Below are 19,245 nucleotides of genomic sequence, written 5' to 3'. Positions count from 1 at the left end.
TAGGAGGCTGAGGCAGGAGAATTCGCTTGAACCCGGGAGGCAGAGGTTGCAGTGACCCAAGATCACACCACTGCACTCCAGCCTGGGTGACAGAGCGAGGTTCCGTCTCAAAAAACAAAACAAAACAAAAGTGTATTTCTCTTAAAACTCTTTTCCCCATCCTTCTGCTCTAGAAGGGACAGTATAAACTGCTCATGAACACTGACTTTCACATTTTGAGAGGTTAGGTTCTGAGCTTTGGCCCCCTCACACCCAGGGGATCCCACTGGGGTCCCTGCAGAGTGCTTCTACATGCATCCTTTGTTAAGGGTGCACAATGGATAAGTATTATTTTCTCTCTTTGTACTGGGGTTCTGACCGCCAGGGGGGAAAATAGCCACACACAGGGAAATGGCATAAGTTAAAATCAAGCAAGCCTTGTGGGGTGGTATTGACTTTCCCAGCATCCAAGTCTTTGCCTTCGGGTTACGTGAAGCTAGAAAACAATGTCATTCATTCAACATTTGCAGGGAACTCACAAAGTACAGAGTACTACCCTAAGCACTGGAGGGCATGCAAAAGTGTGCAAAACACAATCCCTGCCCTGAGGATTCCTGCCAGAAAGGGTATTTCAAGTATTACCCAGACCTTACGACCCTTGAAGAAATGCTTGTGTGAATAAAATCCCACTCAGAATTCAAAATAAGCAAGGAAAAGTATACTACTAGGACAATATATCTTTTAAGAGGCAGAGAATGTAAATGTGCTTTAAACATTTATTTCTAAAGTATTACAATGTAGTTGGGATGGAGGAGCGGGGGATGTGGGTGTGTGGGGGGCGGTGGTGGGAGCGGTTCTTGGACGATCCTGACTTTAAGGAGGCACTGCTTAGATGCCTGCACAGCTAAGTTGAATCCTAACAAAGAGGAGGCCGGCACTCTTATCTGGGAAGTGCATAACTTTGAGAAAAAGTAGCCTCCAAGGAGGAAAAAAAGGCAACATGTCACCTGGGGTTAGGATCCCCTCACCCTTACCAACCTGAATGCTGACCGCACCCCGGCCGAGCCACTCTGGGCCGCACACCCCGCATCATCTGCCCAGGCCACGTGGCCCAATTCCACCGTCTACCCCAAGCCCACAACCCTGGAACACGCCCGCTCCAGCCTGGAGTCGGCCACGTGCGCCCGGGTTCTCCTCTTGGCCCTTCAGCGGGCCCGGCGCCTCCAAGGTCGCCGTAGCAACCGTGCGGTCCCTCTCTCGGTTCCCCCGCTCCCAGTAGAGCAGTCCGGACCGCGGCGGCGGTGGCGGGAGCGAGCGGCCTCGGCCCCTCCCGAGAGGGGGCAGCGCGACCGTGGGCTGCGGGCGCCGCCTCTGCTGCATCGGTGGCTGCGCGCTCCGCTCGGCTCTGCCGGGCTGGGATCCGGAGCCCTAGCGCGCCTCGCTGACTTCCACTCCTCCTCTGCTGCCGCCCCGTGGGCAGCTTCTCCAAGCGAGACGCGCGTTCGATCCTCCTTCCCCGCGTTTACGGATTTCCGGGGGCGTAGAATTTTGCCTCGGTCCCTACGAGCATCTCTCGGCCTCTCTCCCCCTCCCCTCGCGACTCCCCCACCCCGTGGGCGCGCGCGCACCCATACACTCACACTCGCAGGCGCGCGTGCGCACGCCCGCGCGCCTCCAGCCGCGGAGTCTCCAGCGCCCCTCAGCAGATCCCCGCTCTCCCGGGCGCCGCTACTCACACAGGCTTCCAGCCGCCACGGGGCGTCCTCTGTCTGCTGCAGCGGCGGCGGTGGCGGAGGCAGAGGGAACGGCGACTGCAGCCCGGCCGCGTCTCCCAGCTCCGTGCCCGGGACAGAGTCCGGGAGAAGCAAAGAAGGAGGAGGACGCCGAGGCTAGGAGGAGCCGCGCCGCGCCCGGCGCCCCAGTCCGCGCAGCGGGTTGCCTCCGCTCCCCATACGGCGGCCCCAGGTAAGCAGCTCCGTGGCCCGCAGCATCCCTGGGGCGTCCGGGCTCCGAGCCGGGGTCCTCTGGTCTCGCCCCCGCCACGGCACCTGGATCTAGACTGAGAGGGGAGTGGGCGAGGGGGGAGGGGAGTGGAGCTAGAGGTGAGGCCGGTAAGGAGGGGTTCGTGGACGCGTGGGAGCTTCGGTGCAGCCCCCACGCCCTTCCCCGCCGTGCCCCGCCTCAAGCTCCCTCACTTTTACGAGCCCGGGGGTGCCCAGCGCCCCAGACAGCTGTTACCCGCTCTCCCCTCCGCCCGCCAGCCGGTGTCGGCTCCGGGCTCCGCGCCCGCCACGCGCCAGTCACCTCCCCTGCACCTTGGACAGCGCACCCCGCACCCGTCTCCCTCGGCGGGCGTCGCCCCCGGGACCCGGTCCTGCCCACACAGTGCTCCCGCTGCCCTCTTCTTTCAGGTTTTCACCCTCCCGCTCTGCATCCCTTCTCCTCCAGCCTTGGCGGACTCCGCTCTGCTGCGGGCCGGAAACTTTCCTCCCCGCCTAGTCTGCGTTGGGTACTATTGTTATTTGTGACTGTCCCCTCTCGCGGGGATCTCGGACACCTTGGACAGGTCTTCGTCGGCGGGAGCGCGCCCTGCCTGGCCCAGCGCGAGGTAAAGGAGGCACTGGGGCAGCCGGACTCGGCCGCTGCCAGGGTGCAGAGCCCGCGCCTCGGCCGCTGGACGCCGGCCGCCTCCCCGCCTCTCCGGATCCGACACGTGCGAGCCTCCCACGGACGCGGCCCCTCCCAGACCACCCCACGTCCTCCCCCTGCACGGCCACAGCCACCCCATAGGTTGGACACCCGGGGCTCGCGGGTCCTGATTGGCTGAAGGCGTAACCCCGCCCTCTTTCGGAGGGGGGTGGTTCTGGAGTGTTGTGGTTGTCATCCCGCGGCGAGCACATGGGGAAAGTGGGGTCGACAGGTGGGCAAGCCCAGCTCTGTGGAATCTCTGCGTCTCCCTGTGTAGCCACGGAGCCACGCTTCTTCACCCAGATACACTCCTGCTTCTCTCCTTTTCTCTCCCTCAATCTTTCACTGCTGTAACATTACATGAAAAAAGAAACTGGCTTTATAATCCTAATTTTGTTAAGATTGCATTTGTCTGGTGGTAGCAATTTTTAAAAGCAGACACAGGAGAATGCAGGAAATACGTGCGTATGGAGAGGTTCCTGGCCAATTGGGCTGCAGATATGAGTCTGGTAGTTTAGAGAAAGTAATGAAGGGTGCTTAAGGGATCTGAAGAGGGTGGAGAAAGTGGGAAGGAAATTGATTCCTGGAGGAGAGACACAGGTGAGCGAGCTTGGAAAGCTGAGATGGTGGGCCTTCTCGAGAGGTGGGTGCGTGCTGTTGGAGACGGCTCTGTCAAGCAAAGTGGTAATATTGGCTGGTACTTAGCTTATGGTTAACACACTCTGCTTTTGTTTTACTAGTGTTGCCACTTTGATAGACTTTATATTAATAATGTCTATTCATGTAATGGATATTGCTTATTCCAGTTTCTTGTAATATACAGATTTGAAAGTGATAATGAGTTTGAAAAAGTGAAAGCCCTCTTGGAGGAGATGCATTAAATAGTTAAAGTGCCTTCGGAATATTGTGAGGGAAGACGGATGAGCGTTGCATAAAATGCAGATTGTTCTGGCATTATTTAGAGCCTTTGAAGAAATATACGTGTACGTATAAATGATACTGATTTCTCTTCATTTCAAAGCGTGATTGCCTGTAGCATTTTCCAGCTTTAATTCCTTCAGGCTGTTTTGATGTTGTGTCTGTACATCTAAGAATATTGTAATTCTTACCTTTAGAAGACTTGTCAATGCAAAACAAACAGCAACTGATGCAAGTTAATGTTGACAACTTTATTTTGAGTACACTGTGTGTTATTTTATTTGTAAGCTAGTAAAATATGCAAGAGTAACATAGCATGACTGTTGTTCCCATGGACCCATATCAAAACAAAGTGGGGAATCACATGAGGTTATTCCAGGGAGAACAATTCAATTATTTTTGAGATGAATAAAATTTAAGATTCTTGGTTGTAAACAGCAACACTTTTTGAATTATCTTTGTACACATTGGTAGCATATGATAGTAAAATAACATATTAAATGTATTACATGATTCTAAAGTAGATGGTAAAGGCTTTCCATTATTAATATTTTTATATAAGTAGACAGAATTGCTTTTCTGACTGGAGGACCTCCTATTCAAGAAACAGGATTTGATATATGTGACAAATTGGAAATTATTGCTATTGTTAAGAAAATAATTCTGTGTTTTTATTTCTCTAGTTCATACCTTGATTTCCTTAAGGGATTTAGTTTCAAGTTGTGGGCCTATTAAATTTAGATGGGTTTGTATGTAGGAGAATGTATATAATCACATATGCATACATGCTAAATATTTGTATGTATATCAGCACACAGTTGTATATTTATACACATAATTTTAGGGTACATTCAGTGTATTTATTCATATATATGTTATTGTCATCCTTAGAATTTTTTCTCATTTCTTTTTGTCCAAAAGGTGGCCCTGTTTTAAACTGTAGAAAGCATTATCACCAGTAGAATTGGCCAGTAGATCATGGAAACAGACAATAGTATTTTGTTGCCTGGCAACCACCTACTGTGAATGAAAAACAAAGCAGTGACAGCTGCTTCCACATCCTGATACTCACTCTGTAGCTCAGGCATTGCAACCCTCCAAATGAGACAGATCCACTAAGTTTCATTTGAGTAAGGTGAAGCTGTTTCTTTTTTTTTGGATGTTTTTTAAGGAATATTAAATGTTTTATTATAATAAGAATTATTGTGGGATGAAATGAAGCATCTAACTTCAATTGCCCTCTTAAGCCTAGTATAAACTGAAAAATGCAAGATTGGGAGGATTGTTTAGACCCTTCTCATTCTTCCCTTTTTAGTCATTAAACATCGTAAGCAAATCTGCTGCTGCTGCCAGGTGCTCTTAGGATATTACAAAAACCTGAGTTTTCTATGATACCTAAATAGATGGCAGGATTTTACTGCTAGGAATGAAGTAGAGACTGAGGCTCTAGCCTGACCCTTTAATATTAAGGAACACTGAGGCATAGTGAGATTATGTGACACAACCCCGGTGACAGACCCAGTCTCAGGATGTCTTCCCCTGGGTCACACTTGACCATTTCTTTCTCTCCTTGATTATTCTTTCTTTGTTTTTTGTTTACATAACATTTGCAACCAAGATTTTTATCTTAATAAAAACCTAATATTGTAATTTCTAATATTGTACTTAGAAAATACAATAACATTTGAGAGTAAAAAATCAACATTGACATGCTAGGCTAGATTGTGGTCTTAGATGCATTGTGTATAATATATTGTGCCTTCAATCTCTAAAAGTCCTATGATTCCTGCCTCTTTCCCTAAACTGGGAAGCCCAGTCCCTTGCTTTGGTAGTTGTCTATAGCTTTGGGCAGTCTTTAATAATCTCTTATTCTGTGTGAATTTTCAACAGGGATGAGACTCAAGATTGTATTGGTCAGTTTGTATACCTGTACATTATAGCTAATCAATCAATCACTCATTACAATCTCCTATCCTACAAAGCAAGGGACATACTGTTGGTGTAGTGATCTGGGCTCTTTAAAGTTCGTGGGGTGCCTGTGTCCCTGCATAATATTTGTTTCAGTCTTTTATCAAAGCCATCTTGCTAAAGGTGTTACCTAATGCCTGTTAGTGGAAGATGAGTCATCTATCTCTGAGAGAGGTGATAGTGCAGATTGTTTCTTTACGCTAAAATGATAATGAATGTATTATAGGATGGAAAACTTGGATCATATATGCATTATTAGTCATTTCTTCTAAACCTAGGAAATATATATTGTGTGTAATACATTTTGAGGTTCCGTGTGCTATTTTAAATAATCTGTATTCCATTGTTTATTATTTATGACCAAAGTAAGCATTTAACTTTAACATAATTCCTTAAGTAGAAAACCTTGACATTGACTGATTGGAGAAACAATGTAGTGACAGTATTAAGTACCATTAAAGAGTCCTTTTCACCAGAAAAGATGTACTTTAGTAGATTTGTAGAGGGGAATAAATGGATTTACAGCATGTTAAACCTAGTTTTAGAAGCCTGCTATTAACTTGTTCTAGCTAGAAGGATTTTCCAAAAGAATAATAATTTGGCAAATTTCAAGTGAACTTCACTTTAAAAAAATCTATTTTCCACCGTCTGGATATAATTTGTCTAGGAGAAGTACTTGTTTCAGATCCACTAGGATTAATCTGAATTTCAAGGTTATGTTTCTTAAAAAATTTCTGAACTATTTCTCCATCCACTTGCATAGTGTGATGTTAAATATTCTTTAGTTCATACATTTAATTTAACCTGCTGGAATCTTGAGATTTAATTAACTTCCTTCTCCTATTTTCATGTGCAAGATAATTTGTGTGTATGTGCAAACACACAATACTTATATTTTTTTCTTTTTGTCACTTTTCATTCCTATGATAGAATATCAGAGGGCCTGATTTGTGTTTCTTTCATACAGTAAAGAGCTTTAAACAAGAGATATTTATGTTTTCAATTTTCTTATGTCAGCTTCTGCTGTTATAACCTGTAAACTCTTACCCACCCAAATGGGATGATTGCTAAAAATAAGCAAACAAATAAATATATAAGTAGCATTCTGTTTGCTACCCTCCAGGATAGCCAGGAAGGCATATTTTCTCACTCTTAGGTACACATAAACTTCCACATACACATAGAGTTTAAGGTCCTACAGACTCTTATTTAAATAGTGGACAAAGCCGGGTGCGGTGGCTCACGCCTGTAATCCCAGCACTTTGAGAGGTTGAGGCGGGCGGATCACCTGATGTCAGGAGTTCAAGACCAGCCTGACCAACATGGAGAAACCCCTTCTCTACTAAAAATACAAAATTAGCCGGGATGGTGGCGCATGCCTGTAATCCCAGCTACTCAGGAGGCTGAGGCAGGAGAATTGCTTGAACCCGGGAGGCAGAGGTTGCAGTGAGCCCAGATTGCACCATTGCACTCCAGCCTGGGCAACAAGGGTGAAACTCCATCTAAAAAAAAAAAAAAAAAGTGGCCAAATTAGTATTTGATTGGGAGAACTGTGTATGGTAGTTTTTCAAGTAAAATTAATGTATTCAGATATTTAGAAATGTAGCAGCATAGGAAGAATTCATTTGAATTACTCCCTCTGGAAAATTTTCATATTTACACTGTCAACATAACCCCCAGCACTGAGAACAGTGCCCGGTACCTACAGCATATAGCCTGGCATATGGCAGACACTAAGTATATATTTTGTGGAATTAATGCATCGTCTCTCCCTCTTTGTGTAATGCTGCAAATATTTCAAACTTCATTTGTGTGGATAGTAAAAGTTTAGAGAATGGAGAAGAAATTACTGTAATTTCTAATTGTTTCTGGCAGTGCATATTTTAAGCCAAAATAGCCAACTTAGCCAGGACATTTTGGAATATGTTTCTTGTCAGTATAGAAAGTAATGCCAGGGCTATTTATTTTCCACAAATACAGCCATCCTAAGTATAGAATAGCCCTTTAATAGCCCACAGCAGCATAACAAAGGTTATGGCAGGAAGTCCAAAGGAATACTTTGTTTAGTTGGTGCTTGAGGGTAAAGTTTGCTAGCCCCAATGTAAATTATCCAGACTGGAATGTGACCAAGGTGCTGTGTTAACATCTCTAACAGTGGGAGAAAAGCCACAGGTGAGGTCTGTAATGACTTCAGTGGGCAAAGCCTTTGCTCTGGTCTCATTTGCAAGAGAGCACCTTGAGCATCTTGAAAGCCCCAGAAGCCATTGTGGATGTAAGGGATAGAGCCCAGAGTTACCATCTGGATCCCAAGTACCACATTTCTAGTCACTGGAAGAAGTCATAATTCCAGGTGTTTGTGCCATTGAAATAAAACTTTCTTCTTTATCCTGTTGAATCTTTGTGAGAGAGGAGGTAGTGTCCCTGAAGACAACCCTGACAGAATCATAGGATAGGTAGTCTTTCATACCTCCAGTTCCTTTTACAGTGAGTGCCCTTTACCTTTCTACCACTGCCCAGGTGTTTATCTCCTTTGTAAGGTTTTATTCACATCTGTGTATCAGCACATCTTTGTTAAAGTGTAAAAGCTGATAAAAGGTTAAAGTACTTTTCTGGAGGGATTCCTGAGTGTCTTGCATATATTAGGTGCTCAATATGTACTTGCTTAGTTTTAATAGTGGAATTGTACCTCCTATTTTAATACATAGGGAAGATTTTTTTTTTGTCCAAGGAACCTTTCAATACCACTTACATAATATCATACTATGTATTTCTTTGGGGATTATTTCTTTAATAAACATTTGTTGGGCACTTACTGTATAAATGGTACTGTATTTGGCTTTGGGGATCATACAGTTTTTTTTTTTTTTTTTTTTTTTTTTTGAGACTGAGTCTCGCTCTGTCGCCCAGGCTGGAGTGCAGTGGCGCCACCTCGGCTCACTGCAAGCTCTGCCTCCCGGGTTCATGCCATTCTCCTGCCTCAGCCTCCCAAGTAGCTGGGACTACAGGCGCTCGCCACCATGCCCTGCTAATTTTTTGTATTTTCTTTTTAGTAGAGATGGGTTTCACCGTGTTGGCCAGGATGGTCTCGATCTCCTGACCTCGTGATCTGCCCGCCTCAGCCTCCTAAAATGCTGGGATTACAGGCGTGAGCCACCGCGCCTGGCCTCATGCAGATTCTTAAGGCACAGTCGCCACTCATGGAAGAGAACATGCTGCTTGCAGGGAAATGCACAGGTTCAATGTGTTCTGACAAGTGGACTGTGCATGGAGGTTGGTATGGAGAGGCAGGGCAGAAGACACAGACCATGGAGGACCTGGTAGAGTCCACCAAAGATTTTGAGCTTAATAATGTTGTCAGTGTTTTTCAAATCTGTCTGTTCATAGGAATCCCACTATGTGTTTGTCACAATACTGATTTCCAGATCCCACCCAAGACCCACTGAATGGATATCTTCAGGGACGTGGCCTGGTGCAGCAGACATAGTCAGTTTGCTATTCATGCTCTGACACTCCCTGCTTCAGGATGCAGTTCTGCAAGTACCTCCTGTTCCCCACCTGGGGTTTCTCTCCCGTGTGTGGGGAAGCTTAGTAGTGCAGCACAGTTAATGGCCTCAGGAATAGACCTCAGCCAGTGACACGAGAGAGTTGGGTAATATGCTAGCATCCTCAGTTACCCACAGTCATAGCCAGCTAGACAACCTGTGCTTTAAAAATGGCTGTCTCCCTTCTCCATTCCTCTACCAGTACTTCCTAGGATCCCCTTCCCAAATAAATAACTTGTACTTAAATTCTGTCCCAAGGTTGGCTTCTTCAACATAAGATATAGAAGAATCTGCTTTTTTTTTAAAAAAAAAATAACAAAGCAAGTTTGGGAGACCTGGCCTCAGGTGATAGAGACCTACTGATGAGGGCACTGCTTCTTAGATTTGCAGCTTAGAAAGATGATCCTGGCAGATGTGTGGGAAATGGATTGATGGAGGAGGAGTTGGGGACATGGAGACCAGCCAGGAAGTGGCACTGCTCAATCATGAGTACCTAAGCTAAGGTAGTAACTGTGGGGATGGAGATACGGAAAGGATTTGAGATGGATTCTCTAAAACAGTCAGCATGACATAGAGGCCTGCGCCATGTGGTCACTTAGCTGCCATTCCCCAGATGAGTGTTAGCCCTCCACCTCGTCCTGTTGCCCTGCCCTGCCCTGCCCATTAGACTTGGCATCCCTGAAAGGGCTGGGAATCCTCTGCCTTGCCTATAATCTTAGGCTTTCTACAGTCAAGTAGTACATGTCTGAGCATAAATAAAAGAAGGAAAGATAAATTGAAGAATATGAATAATTCACTATCAGATCATTAAAGGAAGAAAGTTATATTTTACGGGAAGGATTTGTGGAGTTGTAGAGAAGGAGAGCTGAAGAGAGATCTGTGGTGCATCATTTTGTGATGAATAGTGATTTTTTTCCCCCCTTTCTCTTGGCGAAGAGGTGATTTTCATCTACCATCAGTTTCTGGAAGACCTAGCATGACTCTTTGTGCATTTGTATCTGTTGTTTTCCCTGCTGCTTGATAGCCTATATTTTAGCTAAGTGAATGAGTGGTAGCTGGAGGTGGGGCTGTTTTTTTTCCTCTTGTTCTGATATAATGCCAAGCTTTTGACTGCAATTTTTCCTGCCAGTTCTTAGGCCACTAGCTCCCAAAGGGGAAAAAGGGGTAAAGAGAGTGAGAGAAAGAAAACATAAATCTGTAAAGAGAGCTGTTTTGAATTAAATGCTTAATTATGAAATGAAGAGGTTGAAGCTTGTTAGAAGATATGAAATAAGATAAGGCAGGCTTCTAATTGTCCCATGTAGGAATACTAATATTTTGGCTCTCTCTATAGTTAGAAATGCAAAGGCCGAATAATCAAACAATAGCAACCCGACATCATCCCCATATTTTTGCAAAAGTAGTACTGAGACAATGTCAAAGAAAAGACCAAATGATAAGAAGTGGTGGAGTGGGTCAGCAAAGAGCTTACTGGGCTTTGCTTAACAGCGAGAACAAAAGAGTGCTGACAGTAGAAATACTGAGCATGTGAGTGTAAGGGGCCCCAGACACACAGTAGAAAAGAAGAAGCCTTGTTAATTGTGGATATTATGTACATACTTATACTATTTTTTATTAAACATTTTATTTTGGGATAATTGTAGATTCACATGCAATTTTGAGAAATAATACAGACTTTGGGAGGCCAAGGGGGTGGATCACTTGAGGTCAGAAGTTTGAGACCAGCCTGACCAAAATGGTGAAACCCCATCTCTACTAAAAATACAAAAAAAAAAAAAAAAAATTAGCCAGGCATAGTGGTGGGCACCTGTAATCCCAGCTACTTGGGAGGCTGAGGCAAGAGAATCGCTTGAACCCGGGAGGCGGAGGTTGCAGTGAGCCGAGATCATGCCATTGCACTCCAGCCTGGGCAACAGAGTGAGACTCCGTCTCAAAAAAAAGAAGAAAAAAAGAAATAATACAGAGAGATCCTGTGTACCCTTTGCCCAGTTCCCACAAAGATAACATCTTATAAAACTATAGTGTACAGTTTTAGTAGCAAGATATTGACATTGATACAATCCATCAATCTTATTCAGATTTCCTCAGTTTTACTTGTACAACTATGTGTGTGTATGTGTGTGCACACATATGTTTTTACTTTTATGGACTATTTATGATATTTTTCATTTTAAAAGTCAGCCTTTTTTAGTGTAGAATTTTTCTTAAGAATTTTTTTCACCTGTTTGGACTAGTCCTGACTTAATTGTAACTGAAGAGAGTGTAACAGAGAATAAATTCCCCAACTCCCTTCCAGTGTGGATTCTGCATAGCAGCATAAGGGGCCGCTTGAATGTGGCAGGAAGGTCAGTCAGCTATTCCAGAAGGTAGAACTTCTAGTTTGTTTATTCCTTTGTGACTATTGTATGGCAATAAGCAAACCTTTTTAAAGTATGCCTATTTTTTTTTTTTTTTTTTTTTTTTTTGAGACGGAGTCTCGCTCTGCCGCCCAGGCTGGAGTGCAGTGGCGCGATCTAGGCTCGCTGCAAGCTCCACCTCCCGGGTTCACGCCATTCTCCTGCCTCGGCCTCTCCGAGTAGCTGGGACTACAGGCGCCCGCCACTACGCCCGGCTAATTTTTTTTTTTGTATTTTTAGTTGAGACGGGGTTTCACCGTGGTCTCGATCGATCTCCTGACCTCGTGATCCGCCTGCCTCGGCCTCCCAAAGTTCTGGGATTACAAGCGTGAGCCACCGCGCCCGGCAAAATATGCCTATTGTAAAAGGAGCTTCTTATTCAAGCTCACTGGAACTCCTCTTCCTTTCACCAGCATTTCTATCCTCCTCTCTGGTGTTGGGTACAGCATTCCTTGCTCTTCCTTCCTCCTCTCTGTGTATGAGGGGGCTCACCCCTGCAGGCTGCTTTCTCAGATTTCTGAGTCAGCTGGCTTGCTGTGTTTTACCCTTGGGAGGCACTGGTGGGAGACTGCAGGGAAAAGGGCGATGCAGGATTTTTTTTTTTTCCTAGCTGTGGGTAGCATCCCTGGCAATGGGAATTCACGTCTGTAGCACAGCTTGTGCTCAACAGACATTCTCTGGTTCTAGCTGCTTACTAGTGACTTTGTCCCACAGATTCCAGCAATACTACTTCCTGCTATAGTCCAGGGGAGGTGGTGCTTCCTGTTCATGCTAATCTCTAGATTACCTCACTATCTGGTGGTAGGCTGTCTGCACCTCCATCACCTGAGTAGTCAATTCTCTGCATTTAATTTCCTCAGTGGAAAATCTTGAAGATATTTCTATTTTCCTAATTAGACATTCCCCAGTTCCTCAAAGCATGGGAATGTTATAAATCTGGTGAGATTTTTTGTCTTCTGACATTGTAGCTTCTTCCACTCCAAAGAATCTTACTAGTTCCAGGTGGGGTAGACGTTACCTGCATTTATAACTTCACCCCTGCCACCACGAATCTCTGTCCCTTTGCTGATTCTTCATTCCCTCTTCTTCTGTGGTTTCCAAGCACCTCTTTTTCATACATGTTTGTCAACTTGGCAGTCTCCCTCCAATGTCTCTGTTATTCTGTCCTTCAAAGCCTCATTTGCTAACACTGCCTATCTTATTTTCTACCAGCAGTTCTTACTGACCTCATCTCTTATGTATTATACCCTTAACATACTAACATATTGGTCTTATGATTCACTCCTAAATGTACGTTGGCTTTCAGTTCATACCTCTGCTCCATAGGGTTTGGTTTGGCTGGCACTTTACTGCATGGAAATACTTTTTATAGTATTATCAGCCTCCTCCACCTTATTGCCTCTGGAAGTGTATGTGGTTGTATCATAAAAACAATGTCGAGAACATTAATAAGAATGCTTGGTTAAGAAAAAACAGGCCTCAAGTACCATCTTCAAACAAGGCAAATTAAGAAGGTCCGTCAATGGAGCAAAGCTGGGGGCCACCATAGTGGTCACACACACTGCCTTAAGGAAGGAGGCACAAAAGAGCAACTTGGATTCCTTAGGGGTGGCAGTGGGGCATTGTGGTGACTCTTCAGGCTCCCTGTCTCTGTTGTTGGAAAGAGGTTTTATTGGTTGCAACCATGTAGGCCCCCTAGCAGCTTCATTCTTTCTTCAGGGGCCCCAAGCCAAGCAGAGAGAGCAGGAAGCTGGAGCCTCAATTAAGAACAAGCTTTAGTGCTATCTCTAACTAAGATGTTCAAAAGGGAACATCAACCACCCAATCATGGGCACTCCATCCTCAGATGCCAGGAGCAGTTTAGGCATTGTATAGCACACATGGGAATAGTCTTAAAATTAGTAGCCATGCAGATCACCACCAGGTCTACTGACCTGAGGCCTGGGAAAACTCAAAGCTTTGGCAGAAGAAAACTTAAGTATTGAAAAATCACCTGTGGGCTAGGTGAGGTGACTCACACCTGTAATTCCAGCACTTGGTGAGACCAAGGTGGGAGGATCACTTGAGACTAAGAGTTCAAGACCAGCTTGGGCAACAAAGTGAGACCCTGTCTCTACAAAAAATAAAAATATTAGGGATGCACACCTGTAGTAACAAGTTACTCAGGAGGCTGAGTTGGGAGGATTGCTTGAACGCAGAGGAGTTTGAGATTATAGTGAGCTATGATCATGCCATTGTACTCCAGCCTGGGTGAAAGAGCATGGGAGACTTTGTCTCTAAAAAAAGAAAAGAGGCTGGGCACGGTGGCTCAGGCCTGTAATCCTAGCACTTTGGGAGGCTGATGTTGGCGGATCACTTGAGGTTAGGAGTTTAAGACCAGCCTGGCCAACATAGTGAAACCCCGTCTCTACTAAAAATACAAAAATTAGCTGGGCATGATGGCAGGCACCTGTAGTCCCAGGTACTTTGGAGGCTGAACAGGAGAATTGCTTGAACCTGTGGAGCAGAGGTTGCAGGGAGCTGAGATCGCACTCCAGCCTGGGTGACAAGAGCGAAACTCCGTCTCAAAAAAAAAAAAAAAAGAAAAGAAAGATCACTTGTGGCTTGTGGCATGGATGGTAAATGTGTTCAGGTTTTGATGTTCTGTTGCCCTTGCAGTGAGAGCAGGGCTGGGGGATGTGTTGTGGGCTGGTGCACACAGTTATGAATAGATGGATCTTTTTGGAACCTGTCTGTAAAGCCATCCCTTGCCTCTGCTCTCCGTAATGATCAGAAGTGGTGAGTGCTGGGCAGGAGGATTGTGGATTAGGCGGCTCTGAGTGAACTGACAACGGAAAAGAAATAAGCTTATTTTAAATGGGCATAAGCTTTGAAGGCAAGTAATTAAGACACACTTCAGCCTCATGGACAAATTAGGGTTCTAGTTAATACAAGTGCAAGATTGGAAAAAATCACGTGCACACCTATAATCACTGAAGAGCAGTTTGTTTAGTAACAAAACACCAATTATGCCTGCCTTTATGTGAGTTTCTCCTCCATTTTCCTTTTTCTTTTATCTCTCAGAACCGACTAAGTCCAGGGCCCTTATTTTCTGGTAGTACTCTATTAACCCTTTTTCAAGAAAGTCATGCCTAGTGAAAGTAGCTAACAGTTTCTCCTGACATCCTTCTGAATTCTAGTCTTTTATCCATTTCAATTGTATCTTTCTGCAGAGATGTACATTATGTTTCTTTCCTTATTACTTAGTAATGTGCTGTGGCATGGAGAGAGAGTTTTTAAGTGGAATTTTCTTGGGCATTAGAGACTTGATTCTGTCAAGCATCACAAAGCAGGTGCTGCAGAAGTTAGAGAAGCTGTTTTCTGTGCTTGGTGGATGTACTCTATATTGAGTTGATTCTAAGAAGTTTCTGAGTTTCCTCATCTAATTATGATTTTAGAATAACTAACATTTTAATTTTCATATGATATTGCAATTATAGGCCTTTAATCATTTTGTAGAGATTTAATGTTTTTGGAGAAAATCATGCTAGATATCCATTGTGCGTGCCTAATGAATAGGTATTTGTTGTGCCAAGTTCACATGAGATGCTGGGAACATAGTGGTGAACAAAATCAGCAGCGTTCCTGTCTTGGGAGTCTACAGTTTACTGGAAAATACATCAAACAGATAAACAGAACAGTAATTATGTAATTGGATCTTATGATAAGTACTTCGAAAAAACTGGGTTTCTCTGAAAGGGCATAATGAGGATGAAGTGGTCAGAGGAGGCTTATATGGAAGAGTAATTTATAAATTCATACCTGAAGGGTGGTTGGGTTTATCCAGGTGAGAGTCCCAAGTATGAAGTCTAGATGTGTGAAAGCTTGGCTTTTAGAAACCAGAAGGAGGCCAGTGTGGCTGGAGAGTATAGAGAGAAAGGGTGAACAGTGGTGGGAACAAGGCTGCTGAGGTGGAGGTTAGGACCCAATTATGCCAGACTTAGTAAACCATGCTAGGGACTTTGGATTTTCTCCTACGTGCAATGGAGAGCCACTGAAGTGTTTTTGCTTTTGCTTTTGTCTGCCGTTTTAAAAAAATGAGGTGAAATTCACATGACACAAAATGAACCATTTTAAAGTGAACAATTCAGTGGCATTTAGTATATTCACAATATTGTGCAGCCACCAAAAGGAAATCCTATACTCCTTAAGCAGTCATTGAAGGGTTTTAAGGGAAGTGATGTGGTCTGATTTGTAATACATAAAACCCTTCTGGCAAGTTTCTAGAGGAGAGATTGGAAAGGGCAAGACTGGAAACAAGAGAACTAATTTGGAAATTATTTTCAAGTGCAGGAATAGATGGTGGTGGGTTCCTGGACAAGGGACAAGAATAGTAACCATAAACGTAGAGAAGAGTAGAATGATCCAGGATAGAGTTATAGAATCAGGTTGGATTATCTATAAGTGACAAAATCCCCTTGTAATGATCTACATCATTGTTTCCCAAAGGGCAATTGGTGCACTATTCAGATCTATCTAGGTTTTTAAAATTACAGCTAGCAGCCCATCTCAAGCTACTGATGCAGAATGCTGAAGATAGTCCATAAAGGATTCTTGTTGGAACTGAAGTTTGAGAACCACTTGGTATTGTCTTCTTTCCTTCTCTTTTTTTTTTTTCTTTTTAGACAGGGTCTTGCTCTGTCGCCCAGGCTGGAGTGCGGTGGCACAGTCTCAGCTCACTGCAACCTCCACGTTCCAGGTTCATGTGATTCTCCTGCCTCAGCCTCCTGAGTAGCTGGGATTACAGGCGTGCACCACCATGCCAAGCTAATTCTTTGTATTTTAGTAGAGATGGGGTTTCACCATGTTGGCCAGGCTGGTCTCAAACTCCTGACCTCAGGTGATCCACCTGCCTTGGCCTCCCAAAGTGCTGGGATCTTCTTTCCCATTTTTATGCCCTGTAGGATTGAAGGCTGCCAACAGTCCATCTCGGTGGGAGGGAATTAGAATCAGACACAGAATAGACAAATGGATAACCTAGTGCATGCTTGTAATTTTGAGTGGGAGGAATGCTTTTTGGGGATCCATCTTTAACTTGATCCCAAAGCCAACATGTAGTATAGACAATTTGATACTTGGTGTTTATTTTAGATTATTTTCTTTGAGTACCGTGACTTTCTCAGAACAAAATAGTGTCTGACTGTGAATAATGCCAGTATCATGAAATACAACGTAAGTAGTGTAGTAATTTATTGTAAAAGCAACAAATAACTGCTAGAAATTAACTTTGGAACTGATGGAAATTATCCTACTATCTTTGCAGTTACTTTATATCTATAAGATTCCTTTTACTTTTGGGAGGCCAAGGTGGGCAGATCATGAGGTCAGGAGATCGAGACCATCCTGGTTAACACAGTGAAACCCCATCTCTACTAAAAATACAAAAAAAAAAAAAAAAATTAGCCGGGCGTGGTGGCAGGCACCTGTATTTCCAGCTATTCGGGAGGCTGAGGCAGGAGAATGGCGTGAACCCGGAAGGCGGAGCTTGCAGTGAGCCAAGATGGCGCCACTGCACTCCAGCCTGGGCGACAGAGCGAGACCCTGTCTCAAAGAAAAAAAGAGATGTCATCTGATTTTAGAAGCCACAGTTTTTGAAACCTTTTTGGGAAGATTCTACAAACTCTGGTAAAAAATCACCAGTAAACAAATAGAGATTTTTATCTTTGACTCCTGTTTGCCTTTGGTAGATATTTCTAAACCCAGCGTTACCTCTTAGACCTGTCACTTCCAGCCTGAATCTGCAGCACTCAGATGTCTATAACCCATGTTTTTCAAAAGTCTTTCAAAGAATCTGTCTTTACAAAATGTATGTAATGTACTTAATTAAGTTGTAATTATAGAACTGAAAGAGGTCACAGAGAACATCTAGTCTTCTAATTTCCTTGAAATTATTACCTTTGGAGAGCCTGGAGTGACTAGAATAAGGCTCCTTTACTGAGGGGTGGGTTAGGTCCTCGGGGGTTTATCCCACACAAATAAAAGGTGTGGATACCTAGCGACAGTCAGGGAGGTACCATCTGTCTAATATGATAGTGCTCAGAACCCCTTTGCAGCTTTTACGTGGCCTCAAAGGTTCGTGCTCTTTCTGGAGGCAGCTGTGTCATTGCTCTGCCTACGCCTCTGCTCTCCCGCCTTGGATTCTCCCTTTTTGGGATAAGAAGTGTTTAGCTTCTGTAGGATGTTTCATTTTGATTAATGTTATTTCCACTCTTCTAGAAAGACACTTAGGTACCGCTGGCTGTGTTTCTTTTTCATCATGTATAAATTCAGATCTGAAAGGGGTTTCATTGCTTCATCATGGAATTTTATAATGAAATAATAATTTGAGTGCCTGGCTAGTTTTCTTGATTTTTTTTTTTTCTCCTGGAACACTTAAGTTTGGAGAGGGATATGAAGCAAAGCCATCCATTTATTTCACACTAGAGACAGACAGAATCAGTAAATAGCCAGTTTTTAGAAGCTTATTTTTCTCCCACAAAAATGCATGTTGTTGCACCCGGGTAAACACTGTAGAAGAATACAAAAAGCAAGTAAAATTACCCAGAATTCCTACTAGAGATAACCATTGTTGACATATCCAGGCATATCTCTTGAGTCTGTGTGTGTGTGTGTGTGTGTGTGTGCGTGTGTGTGTACACGTACATATACTATATGTAAAGTAAATAAATGAGATTTTTGTTGTATGTACTATTATATAATCCATTTTTTCATAACATGTAATGGGCCTCCATGTCAATAAATAAATTTTTTAATGACTTGAATACTTTTATTGGATGCCTTTCATTGTAATACATTTCCCAGGGCAAACTAGCATAAATAGAACATACTGAAAAATCCAGTGGATAGGAGATTCAGGCATGATTTAATCAGGATATAGGATTTCTTTCTTTATAATTGTCTATTTCTTACTCTTTTTCATGCTCCTAATGGTAGCAAAATTTCTGCATCTCTAGGAGCACATTAACTTTCCAGAGAAAAAGAGCTTCTTTTCTTTTATTCCTTCTACTTACACATAATTGTAGGTCATGTGACCGGGGGAATGCCATTTTCTCATTGTCTCAGATCTGGGTAGAAGTGTATGCTAACTTCATCCAAACTTCATGAATTGGAAACTAAGAGTTTTGTTAGAGAAGAAGCGGAAATGCCTCGCTGACTAGGCAGCTAATGGTGTTTGTTAGAGTTTACTCTAGATTTACTGATAGACATTTGTTTCCAATTTTTCATTCTAAAATTCATTGCTGCTCTAAGCATACTTGTATGTATACCATTTTACACTTGGGCAATTATGTCATTTGGGTAAATTCTTATTAGAGAAATTGATGGATCAAAAGATATGCCCCTTTTGCATTTTACATAAGCCATCTAAGCCACGAAACTACACTATTGCCACTTAGGCGTTGGTATCCCTCAGCTGCCCGTTGTGAGCTTTTTTTTTTAGTCTCTGAACCTCTAAGTGGAGGCTTCAGAATTAAAGCAGAATTTCAGGTGTCAAAATTTCTCTGAGCATGACAAATTGGAAGTGACATCATTTGAGGTTAATCAAAGCTCCTGTGGTTTTTAAGTGTTTCACGAGGAAGGCAAAGAGAAAGTGATGGAGAGGAATGTGTTCTACTAGCCGTAAGTAAGCCTAGTGCTTGGTGCGTGATGGCCTAGAGATAGACTATTTGGGAGCCCCTGAGTGGCAACCTGTATCTTGCTGTCAACACATGCTTGCT

General features: G+C 43.7%; 1 protein-coding gene across 2 annotated transcripts in view; it reads left to right on the top strand.

Moving 5' to 3' along the window:
* The first annotated feature begins 1,609 nt into the window (after nucleotides 1-1,609).
* ENOX1 (ecto-NOX disulfide-thiol exchanger 1) overlaps nucleotides 1,610-19,245 on the top strand; it is a 597,960-nt gene continuing 580,324 nt past the window's right edge. For both annotated transcript variants that reach the window (XM_030813342.1, XM_030813340.1), the window contains exon 1: nucleotides 1,610-1,944. The gene's annotated coding sequence lies outside the window, so the exon portion shown is untranslated. The remainder of the gene's footprint in view (nucleotides 1,945-19,245) is intronic.

The sequence above is a fragment of the Nomascus leucogenys genome, chromosome 5 (genome assembly GCF_006542625.1).
Source record: "Nomascus leucogenys isolate Asia chromosome 5, Asia_NLE_v1, whole genome shotgun sequence".
Taxonomy (NCBI): domain Eukaryota; kingdom Metazoa; phylum Chordata; class Mammalia; order Primates; family Hylobatidae; genus Nomascus; species Nomascus leucogenys.
Note: the sequence above shows the minus strand (reverse complement) of the source record. Positions and strands in the feature narration are given on the sequence as shown.